Source organism: Globicephala melas, chromosome 14 (assembly GCF_963455315.2).
Source record: "Globicephala melas chromosome 14, mGloMel1.2, whole genome shotgun sequence".
NCBI classification, from domain to species: domain Eukaryota; kingdom Metazoa; phylum Chordata; class Mammalia; order Artiodactyla; family Delphinidae; genus Globicephala; species Globicephala melas.
Window position 1 is genome coordinate 84,321,851 of NC_083327.1, and position 9,314 is coordinate 84,331,164.

The following is a 9,314-nucleotide window of genomic DNA, read 5'->3' on the forward strand; positions in this document are numbered from 1 at the left end:
AGAGGTCCTAGCCAGTGCAATGAAAGTAATACGAAGAAATAAAAGGCCTACAAATTGGAAAGGAAGAACTAAAATTGTCCTTATTCATAGACAGAATGATTGTGTTTGTTGTGAATCCTAAGGAATTAAAAAAAAAATCTACTAGCAATAGTAAGTGAATTTAACAAAGCTGAAGAATACAAGGTAAATATATTGATATAAAGATAGTAATATCTCAGGCTTCCCTGGTGGCTCAGTGGTTGGGAGTCCGCCTGATGATGCAGGGGACACGGGTTCGTGCCCCGGTCCAGGCGAATCCTGTGTGCCGCGGAGCGGCTGGGCCCATGGGTCATGGCCGCTGGGCCTGCACGTCCGGAGCCTGTGATCCACGGCAGTGAGAGGCCCGCGTACCGCAAAAAAAAAAAAAAAAAAAAAAAAAAAAAAAATTAATATTTCTACCATTTACATTAACATTAAAAAATATAAAATACTTAGAGATTAATGAAACAAAATTTGTTACATGTAAGACCCATACATGGAAAACTACAAAATATTGCTGAGAGAAATTAAAGAAGTTCTGATTGAATGGAAAGATATACCATGATCATAGATTAGAGGACTCAATATTGCTATAATGTCAATTCTCCCTGAACTGATCTGAAGATTCAACATAAGCTCAACCAAAATGCCAGCAGCCTTGTTCACAGATTAAAAGAAACTGTAATTTGTAGGTCTTACATTACCTCATTTTAAGACTTACTATAAATCTACAATAATTCAGACTGTGCAATATTGGTATAGGGAGAGACATATGAGTCCATAGAACAGAGTAGAGAATCCAGAATTAGACCCACACGTTATGGTCAATTGATTTTTCACAAAGGTGCCAAGGTAATTCGATGGGGAAAAGATGGTCCTCTCAACAATGGATCTGGAGCAATTGTAAATCCATAAACCTTCATATTTTCCACGAAACTTATACAAAATGGATCATAGACCCAAATGCAAAAGATAAAACTATGTAACTTCTAGAAGAAATAATAGAATAAAAATATTTATAATTTAGAATGCAAACATACAACCAAACAAGAAAAAGTTGAGACACTGAACTTAATAAAAATTAAAAACTTCTGTTCTTCAAAAGACAATTTTAAGAAAATGAAAAGGCAAGTCATAGACTGGGAGAAAATATTCACAATACGTATGTCTTACAAATGGTTCAGACATACAAGTAAATATCACAACTCCATAATAAGACAAACAACACAGTAAAAAACAAGCAGAAGGTTTGAATAGACACTTCACAAAAGAACACATACTTTATGCTTCCATTTACATGAAAGTCTAAAACAAGCAGTCTCAGCTCAGTGGTTTCTTGGTAGCAAGGATGAGAGGATTGATCTCAGAGGGGCATGAGGGGACTTTTGGGGTGATGGAAATGTTCTATATCTTGACTGTGATGGTAGTCGCACAAAAGTCATAGAACTCTACATTTTGAATAGGTACATTTTATTGTATGTAAATTATGCCTAAATATAATTTATTTAAAAAATACAAAAATAGTGCTTGCTTTGGCAGCACATATACTAAAATTGGAACGATACAGAGAAGATTAGCATGGCCCCTGCGCAAGGATGACACGCAAATTCGTGAAGCGTTCCATATTTTTTGAGAGTCCGCCTGCTGATGCAGGGGACACGGGTTCGTGCCCCGGTCCGGGAAGATCCCACATGCCGCGGAGCGGCTGGGCCCGTGAGCCATGGCCGCTGAGCCTGTGCGTCCGGAGCCTGTTGCTCCGCAACGGGAGAGGCCACAACAGTGAGAGGCCCGCGTACCCCCCCCCCCAAAAAATACAAAAATAAAAAAGGTGATAACGTGTTCTTCTCTACCAAGTCTGTTTAAGTATTTACAGTGTTTATTATCTCTTGTCTTATGTAGAAAATAAGATTCATTGTATTCTGCTTTGTGGAACAAATAATGTGTGTTGAAATTACCCAAGTCTTAAAAATCAAAGCCATTTATAGTTTCACATTGAGGAGTTTTAGACCATTTCATTCTTTTTAGCATTTTTGGCTGTGCATTTAATATTTACTTTGTCAGTTTTCCCTGTGCCCCTCAAAAGTCATATGTTGAATTTCAGGATGTGACTGTTTTGGAGATAGTCGTTAAAGAGGTAATAATTTAAAATGAGGTCACTAGGATGGGCTCTAATTCAATATGGCTGGTGTCTTCACAAGAAAAGGAAATTTGAACACAGACACTTATAGATGGAAAATGACGTGAAAACTCAGGCAGAAGATAGCCGTCTACAAGACAAGGAGAGAGGCCTTAGAAGGAACCAACTCCTCTGACACCTTGATCTTGAAATTCTAGTCTCCAGAACTGTAAGAAAATAAGTATCTCTTGTTTAAACTCTGCAGTCTGTGATACTTTTTATGGTAGACTTTACAAACTAACACAACCTATCCCTATAGTTAAATTCAGTAAAAATAGAAACATCATTGAATAAGTAGAACTATATTGTGTTTTCCCATTAATTTGATGCTTTAGTTTATCCCCAATGACTCTGAAGGAGGAGGAATGCACACTGAGAAACACATATATGCTCAGTTTTACAAATCAATGAACCTAGCTTCATCTCCAGTTACTATTTTCAGTGTCACTGTTCGCGTCAAGTTATGACTAATTTGAAGTGTGTCTCTCTCTAAGAATATCCAAGCCTTCTGAGTGAAGAAATCTGCAACCTCTCTATTCAACATTCTCAGAACTTCTTTGTCTCTAGTCTAGTAATTGACACACCTGGATCAATAACAGAACGGTATTTACTGCCCCTTTAAAATTAAGAGACCATTCTTGGCCAGTGTCTAGTAGTGATGATCTGTCCCTGACTGTGGAAGGTGAGGGCTTATCACGGACTCAGCCTACTATGGAGTGTAAACTCAGTTTCACTGCCTTCTCCAGTTTGAGAACAGATCATCAGCTTTTGTTGGAAAACAAACCATCCTAAAACTTAGTGGTTTAAGCAGGTAAACATTTATTTAGCTTATAGTTCTGGGTTGGACTCCGTTGAGTGGTCCTTCCAGCCTGGGCTAAGCTCTTCCAAGTATCTAAGGTCAACTGGCAGGTTGGCTGTAAAGGTCATCCTCAGCTAAGTTCACTGCCCTCACAGCCTCAACAGGTCAGTGGAGGCTGCTTAGGTGGCAGAAGTGAGTTTCCAAGAGAGGACGTGAAATGTTTAAGTCTCTTAAGAATGAATCTCAGAAATAGTACAGCTAGACCAGATTGAAGGGGTGGGAAAAGAAGCTCACTTCTTGGTGGAGGAAGGAAACGGGACAATGCACATTACAGAGTGTGGATGCAGGAAGGTAACTTATCCTGGCCATCTTTGCCATCTACTGCAGAGAGTATAAAGTACTCATCATCTGAACTGCAAGGCTAGTTTACCACCTTAAAAGTGAGTACGTTTTTTTCTTTTTTAAAAATAAAATAATTGTTCACATTCCACAAAGAGTCACAATGCCCCTTTCTGACAGTCACTTAGCTCAAAATCTTGCCTTATGACTAAATGTTGTTATTCTTGTTTTTCAGATGACCTGGTCTATGTTTCTAGCTTCTTGAGTTAATAATAACCACAGCCGTCACTGAGTGCATGCTATGTGCCAGGCACTGAGCTAAGTAGTTTACCACATTAGCTCATTTCAGTTGTCATTCTCATTGGAGCTGGTGGGAAGGCTTTAAGAGGCCAACTCTATGCCAACCCTCCCACTGTCGTGGGATTCCTCCTGCTGTGCCCAGTCATCTGGGTGAGCTGTCTTGGATGACAACCCTGTAGATAACCATTTAAGTATGTTGTCAGCCTAGCTATCTCAAAAAACTGACTCTATTTAAATTGTCAGTTTCCCCTGGCTGAGACATCAGAAGCTCATTAAAAAATATTCTCACCCTTTCCTGGTATTTGCTCTATAATTGATACAGTTGAGTCTTAGCACATTGAGTAGAGCTGGAAGTTCAACTGGTTTTTTTTTTCTTCTCCTCAGTCCTTGGCAAAATATTACCCTCAGAAAGCAGTAAGAATAATAACACCCTAGCTACTTTCTATTGATTAGTAATTCAGTTTTCTCTTTAAAGCAAATCAACATGGTTACATATGTAGTATAGTACAGCAGAAATAATTACTAAAAGACCTACAGATTGTCAACTTGTAAAAGATGATTCTGATATATACAGTGGGCTATTACATTCAAGATCCTGAATGAGGGGTACAAAACTGTAGATAGCATCCTGACACTTCTTCAGTCGTTGGTAACTCAAATAGCTGGTAGTGGCAGGGTGGTAAAAACCCACTAAGCAAAAAATATTAAACAGCCTGATTATGTTCTTTTATGTCTCTGTACCTACACAAGTTGCCACATTCAATTTCCCTGCATATTCAGCACCTATTTAAAACATTTAGTAATCTAAGGATGCCATCAGAACAAGAAGATCAAGTCAAACACAGAATGATCTCTCACCAACTTGCTATGCCATACTTTGGCGGCAGAATTGCAAAGATGATAATAGCTGTTTTAATAAAGCATGGTGACATAGCCTTTGGTCTTTTTTTTTTAATTGTGTTTCTATTTATTTTAAGTCAGATATAGTCATTGTAAGCATCCAGAGACTTGTGAAAACAGAAAATAAAAATCACCTGTAACCCTATCACCCAGAGATAATCATTTTTTTAAAAATTGAGGTAGAGTTGGTGTACAATATTATATAAGTTTAAGGTGTACAGCATAGTGATTCATAATTTTTAAAGATTATAATCCATTTATAGTTATTATAAAATACAATACCACAATGCTAAGAACCTTACACCAAATTGTTCATAACATCTTATTTTTTTTTTTAATTTTTTTTTTTGCGGTATGCGGGCCTCTCACTGCTGTGGCCTCTCCCATTGCGGAGCACAGGCTCCGGACGTGCAGGCTCAGTGGCCATGGCTCACAGGCCTAGCCACCCTGCGGCATGTGGGATCTTCCCGGACTGGGGCACGAACCCGTGTCCCCTGCATTGGCAGGCGGACTCTTAACCACTGCGCCACCAGGGAAGCCCAACATCTTATGTTTAAATAACACTTGGTAGTATACAAGAACCTCATTTATATTGTCTAATTTTATCCACACAACAACCGCAAGGGGTAGATAGTTATAAACTCCCATTTTAGCAATAAGAAAACTAAGATCCAATAGGCTGAGTGCCTTTCTGCCATCCCAGGATTAATACATGCCAGGATGTACAGAGGCTAGAGCACAGAAACTGGACTTATTCTACTGGCATTCAACTTGGGGATTTGCCACTTTCAAGCTGTATGAATTATATAATCTCTCTATGCCTCAATTTCTTCATCTAATAGTCCCCTACTAGCAAGGCTGTTCTGAGGATTAAAGATGTTACTATACTGAAGTTCTTAAAACACATGACACATAGTTCAATAAAAGTGTTAGCTATCATAATAATTCTCTGTTCTTTAATCTATCATGATAATTTTCTGTTCTTCCCTAAATCAGACCTTATGAAAATTTTATAAACACATTTGCTCAAAACAATAGCTACTGGTGATCAATCATTGAACAATTCATCAAGGATTTCTCACAAGAAAATGATTCAAAACAGGAGACAGCAAACTGGGGACACATAGATATAATTTTTTTGGGACCCAACACATTAAAACATTAATTAATTGACAACATTTAAACATTCATAGATTTCAGACAGAACATACATTTGTCTTGCCTTGCATAAAAACTGTAAGAGCTAGGGACACAAAGCCACATTCTGCTTGAATTGAAACACAGTTTCCCATCCCTCAGTTTTTCACATGGACGTGTATTTTTCACTCTGACCTCCATTGCCATTTTGTTACTTCTGGCCCACTTTGCCCACATTGATGTTATCTCCTTGGTCCCTGTAGCAAGTTGAATTTATAATTTTTCTCTAGAAAATAGAATATTCAGGATAACATTTTGATGATGAAAATCTAGAAAAAGGAGCAAACAGTTGTGAAGCTCAGACCATGGTCTTCTGGAAGAATCAAGGGCATGGAACTTTAGATTCCCTGCTTAGATTTCTAACTTATTCTTTATTTGACTTCTATAGCACCAAATTCATTCTTGAATTTGTGACCTAATTTTGTTGTGATTCTCATCAGTGTTTCTTCTTGCAATTGTGATGACAGAGAACAATGTTTTAGAAATAGAATCATAAATAAAATTGCAACTACATGTACTTTTGGTCCCCTGAGGACTCCTTCTTGGGCACTAGGCACTTATCAGTGACAGTTGTCATTAGCCTCTGCGCTGATGATCCATACGGCAAAGAACTTAAAACTTTATTTTTGGTCCAGTGCATGACCTCAAATGTCAAAACATGTCCTGCTTCATAAATGTAAACTTCATGAAAACTCCAGCCAATTGCTACTTTTATCACTTCTTAAGGAACAAACCAAAAAACAAACAAAAAACCCAAGGCTTTTAAATAAATTAGATATCCAACAGGTAATTTTGTATGATGATAAAAAATGTATGCAAGATAGAAATGATTTCAATAGAGGTCCCTGGCTCTCATTTCATGTGTTTCCTTTTTGACCTATGTTGCCTAAGTAGAAGTTTGGGAACCATCCTCTAAATGCCTTGCAAGAGAGTCTACCATGGGCAGAGGAATTCACTGACAATCATATGAGAATGTATGTTACATTTAACTCTTAAGATAAGAACTTTCTAATAAACCAACTTTTTGATGACCTACTGGATATTATATTTACAAGTGGGTGTATCACTTTTACATACATTTGACTTTTTTTTCTCCTCCTTAAAAGAATTCTGGCTTCTGTGATTTACAGAATGGGCCAGCCATGCTCCTGCTAGTTGCCAAGAGTCCTCTGAAATTCTTTCCTCTAATCTTTGGCAATGGCTGCATCCTAGAGGTTAAGTCTCTAAAATCTATATTTTACTTATGCCCAATATCCCAGGTCCTAATTCAGAATCTCTTGTCTATTACATGATTGTGACATGCCAGCCTTTCTGCTTCACATACCTTTGCTCTTCAAACCATCAAGCTTATCTGACAGATGTCATCCTGAAATGCAGACAATAACCATGGTATGGAACACATTCAGTGGTTTCTTGTTACCTATGATATAAAACTACATCTCAGGATGACAGTCAATGGTTCTTAGATATGGTCCTCTTTTATTTGCTCAGCTTCACATTTGATTTCTTTCATTTATTCATCATTTAACAAGTGTTAACTAGACTTATTGTGGTAATCACTTCACAGTATATACAAATATCTAATCATTATGTTGTACACCTGAAACTAATATGCTATATGTCAATTATATCTCAATAAAAAAGTTTATTGACCATGACCTATGTGTCAGGCATTGCCTAGGTGTTTGGAATAAATTAGTGACTAAAACAGACAAAAATAACTGTCTTCATGGAGCTTATAGGTAGAAAACTGTGGCTACGTGACATCTATTTTATAAATAGTCTTATTGGAACACAATCATGCCTATTATTTTCATATTGTCTAGGCTGCTTTCCCATCACCACTGCAGAGTTGAGTAGTTGCAATAGAGACCACCTGTAGGATTTATAGAAGGCAAAGCAAACTCCAAAGAAGAGCACTTCAGAGCCCAAAATATTTACTATATGGCCCTTTACAGGAAAATTTTCTATGCATGCACACAGGTGGAGGAATATGCACACCGCCTTGTCTTTATTCACAAAATTCCCATTTTCCTCTGTACATATTAGAGTCTTATTCTTCTTTCAGGGCCCATTTCAAAATTTCTCTTCATTATAAAGCCATGCTGGGTTTTCTCAATTCAAAATTGCCTTCTTTCTGTTCATTCCAACACTTAGCCTTTCTTTCATCTTTTGCTATCTGAAATTTCACTTCTAGGTGTGGGGCTCTGGGACCACAGACTATGACTTATTCATTTTACCTCTACCTCTAACAGACTAGGGTATAATCTGTACCCCTAGCAATCAAGTGCCCCAAATTTCCCAGCGAGAACCTGGAATTTTTTATTACATGGAAGTCAATCTAACTTATTATTATTATTTGCAGACTCTGTTTCTCTGGACTGAACATTGTACCCAGATGGGACTGTGCTGTCCAAGCCTGCGGCACTAATTGCAGATCTCTTCCCAGTCGGATCCCATATTGGCTTTGGAACTCTGCAAAACCCTCGATAGCCTTCCCAGGGATTGCTGGGTTCATCCCCAGGGAGTGATCAAGAGGACCCCTCTGTTCCCCCAACTGGTGCAAACACTCTACCATTTTAAATCAGTTTATTTATTTATTTTGTTTATGTATTTATTTATCTATGTAATTTTCTAATTGGCTCAGTAATGAGCCCATTTATTCTTTCATGCTTATATGATTGTTAGATAAAAGCAGAACTAGACCTTGGATTCCTGAAGATAAAAGGGCTCATCAGATTAGTGCAGCAGATGTGTGTTCTTGGTCAGAGAACCTTTCTGTCTCTAAGAAATTTGTTGTTGTTTCACAAAAGAATAGGTCCCTACATGCTTAATGACTTTGTAAGCTCCGAAAAGCTTCTCTGAAAGTATAATTTGTAGGATTTATGGAAGGGAAAGCAAACCCCAAGATGTCATTAAATTATTTTTCCTTTCTAGAAAAATATGGGAAATTTGAAGGCATTTAACTCAGCTTCACAAATGGTTTTCGAATGACATTTGATTCACAAAGGTCTTGTGAGCTATTGAAGAGTGTGTTGGCTTTATTAATGCTTAGGGCTCTGCCCTGCCCCATCTAGCTACTGCCTTCTCTCTCAGTGATTTCCATAGCTTAATGTTGTGAAAACACAAACTCTGGCTGCAGAAAACATACTCAAGCGTTCCCACAGAGGCAGTGGTCCATGACAACCTTAAGATAATCTTGCAGCATAATTTTTCTGTGTTTTCTGGAATGCTTGTAAGTTTCTTACAAACAATTACACTGACTCTACAGTGGTCCAAATTGCCTCTTAGAAGAGCTGTAACAACGAAACCAAGAGTTATGTCTGATCATTTTGGTTACAGAGACAAACATATCCATGAAAATGAATCAGGCAAGTAAAGGAATTGAGAAGCTAAATGATATGTATGATACAGTTTCCAAATCAATACCTTGTAGAAGTAGAACACAGTGACAAAGGTTGACTCACATACGTAGCAATAACTTATTTAAAATATTTTCTAAGCTTATCATCTTTTGTATGTAGATAGATCATGTAAGTATAAAAGAGAAATCACCCATATTGCATAGCATTTTAACTTCTAATT

The 9,314-nt window shown here is 37.6% G+C and overlaps 1 non-coding gene across 1 annotated transcript; it reads left to right on the forward strand.

Annotated features, from left to right (window-relative positions):
* Positions 1-1,541: 1,541 nt before the first annotated feature.
* LOC115851580 (U6 spliceosomal RNA) lies at positions 1,542-1,648 on the forward strand. Its single transcript, XR_004038855.1, has one exon. It is a non-coding gene; the product is annotated as a U6 spliceosomal RNA (small nuclear RNA).
* Positions 1,649-9,314: the final 7,666 nt, after the last annotated feature.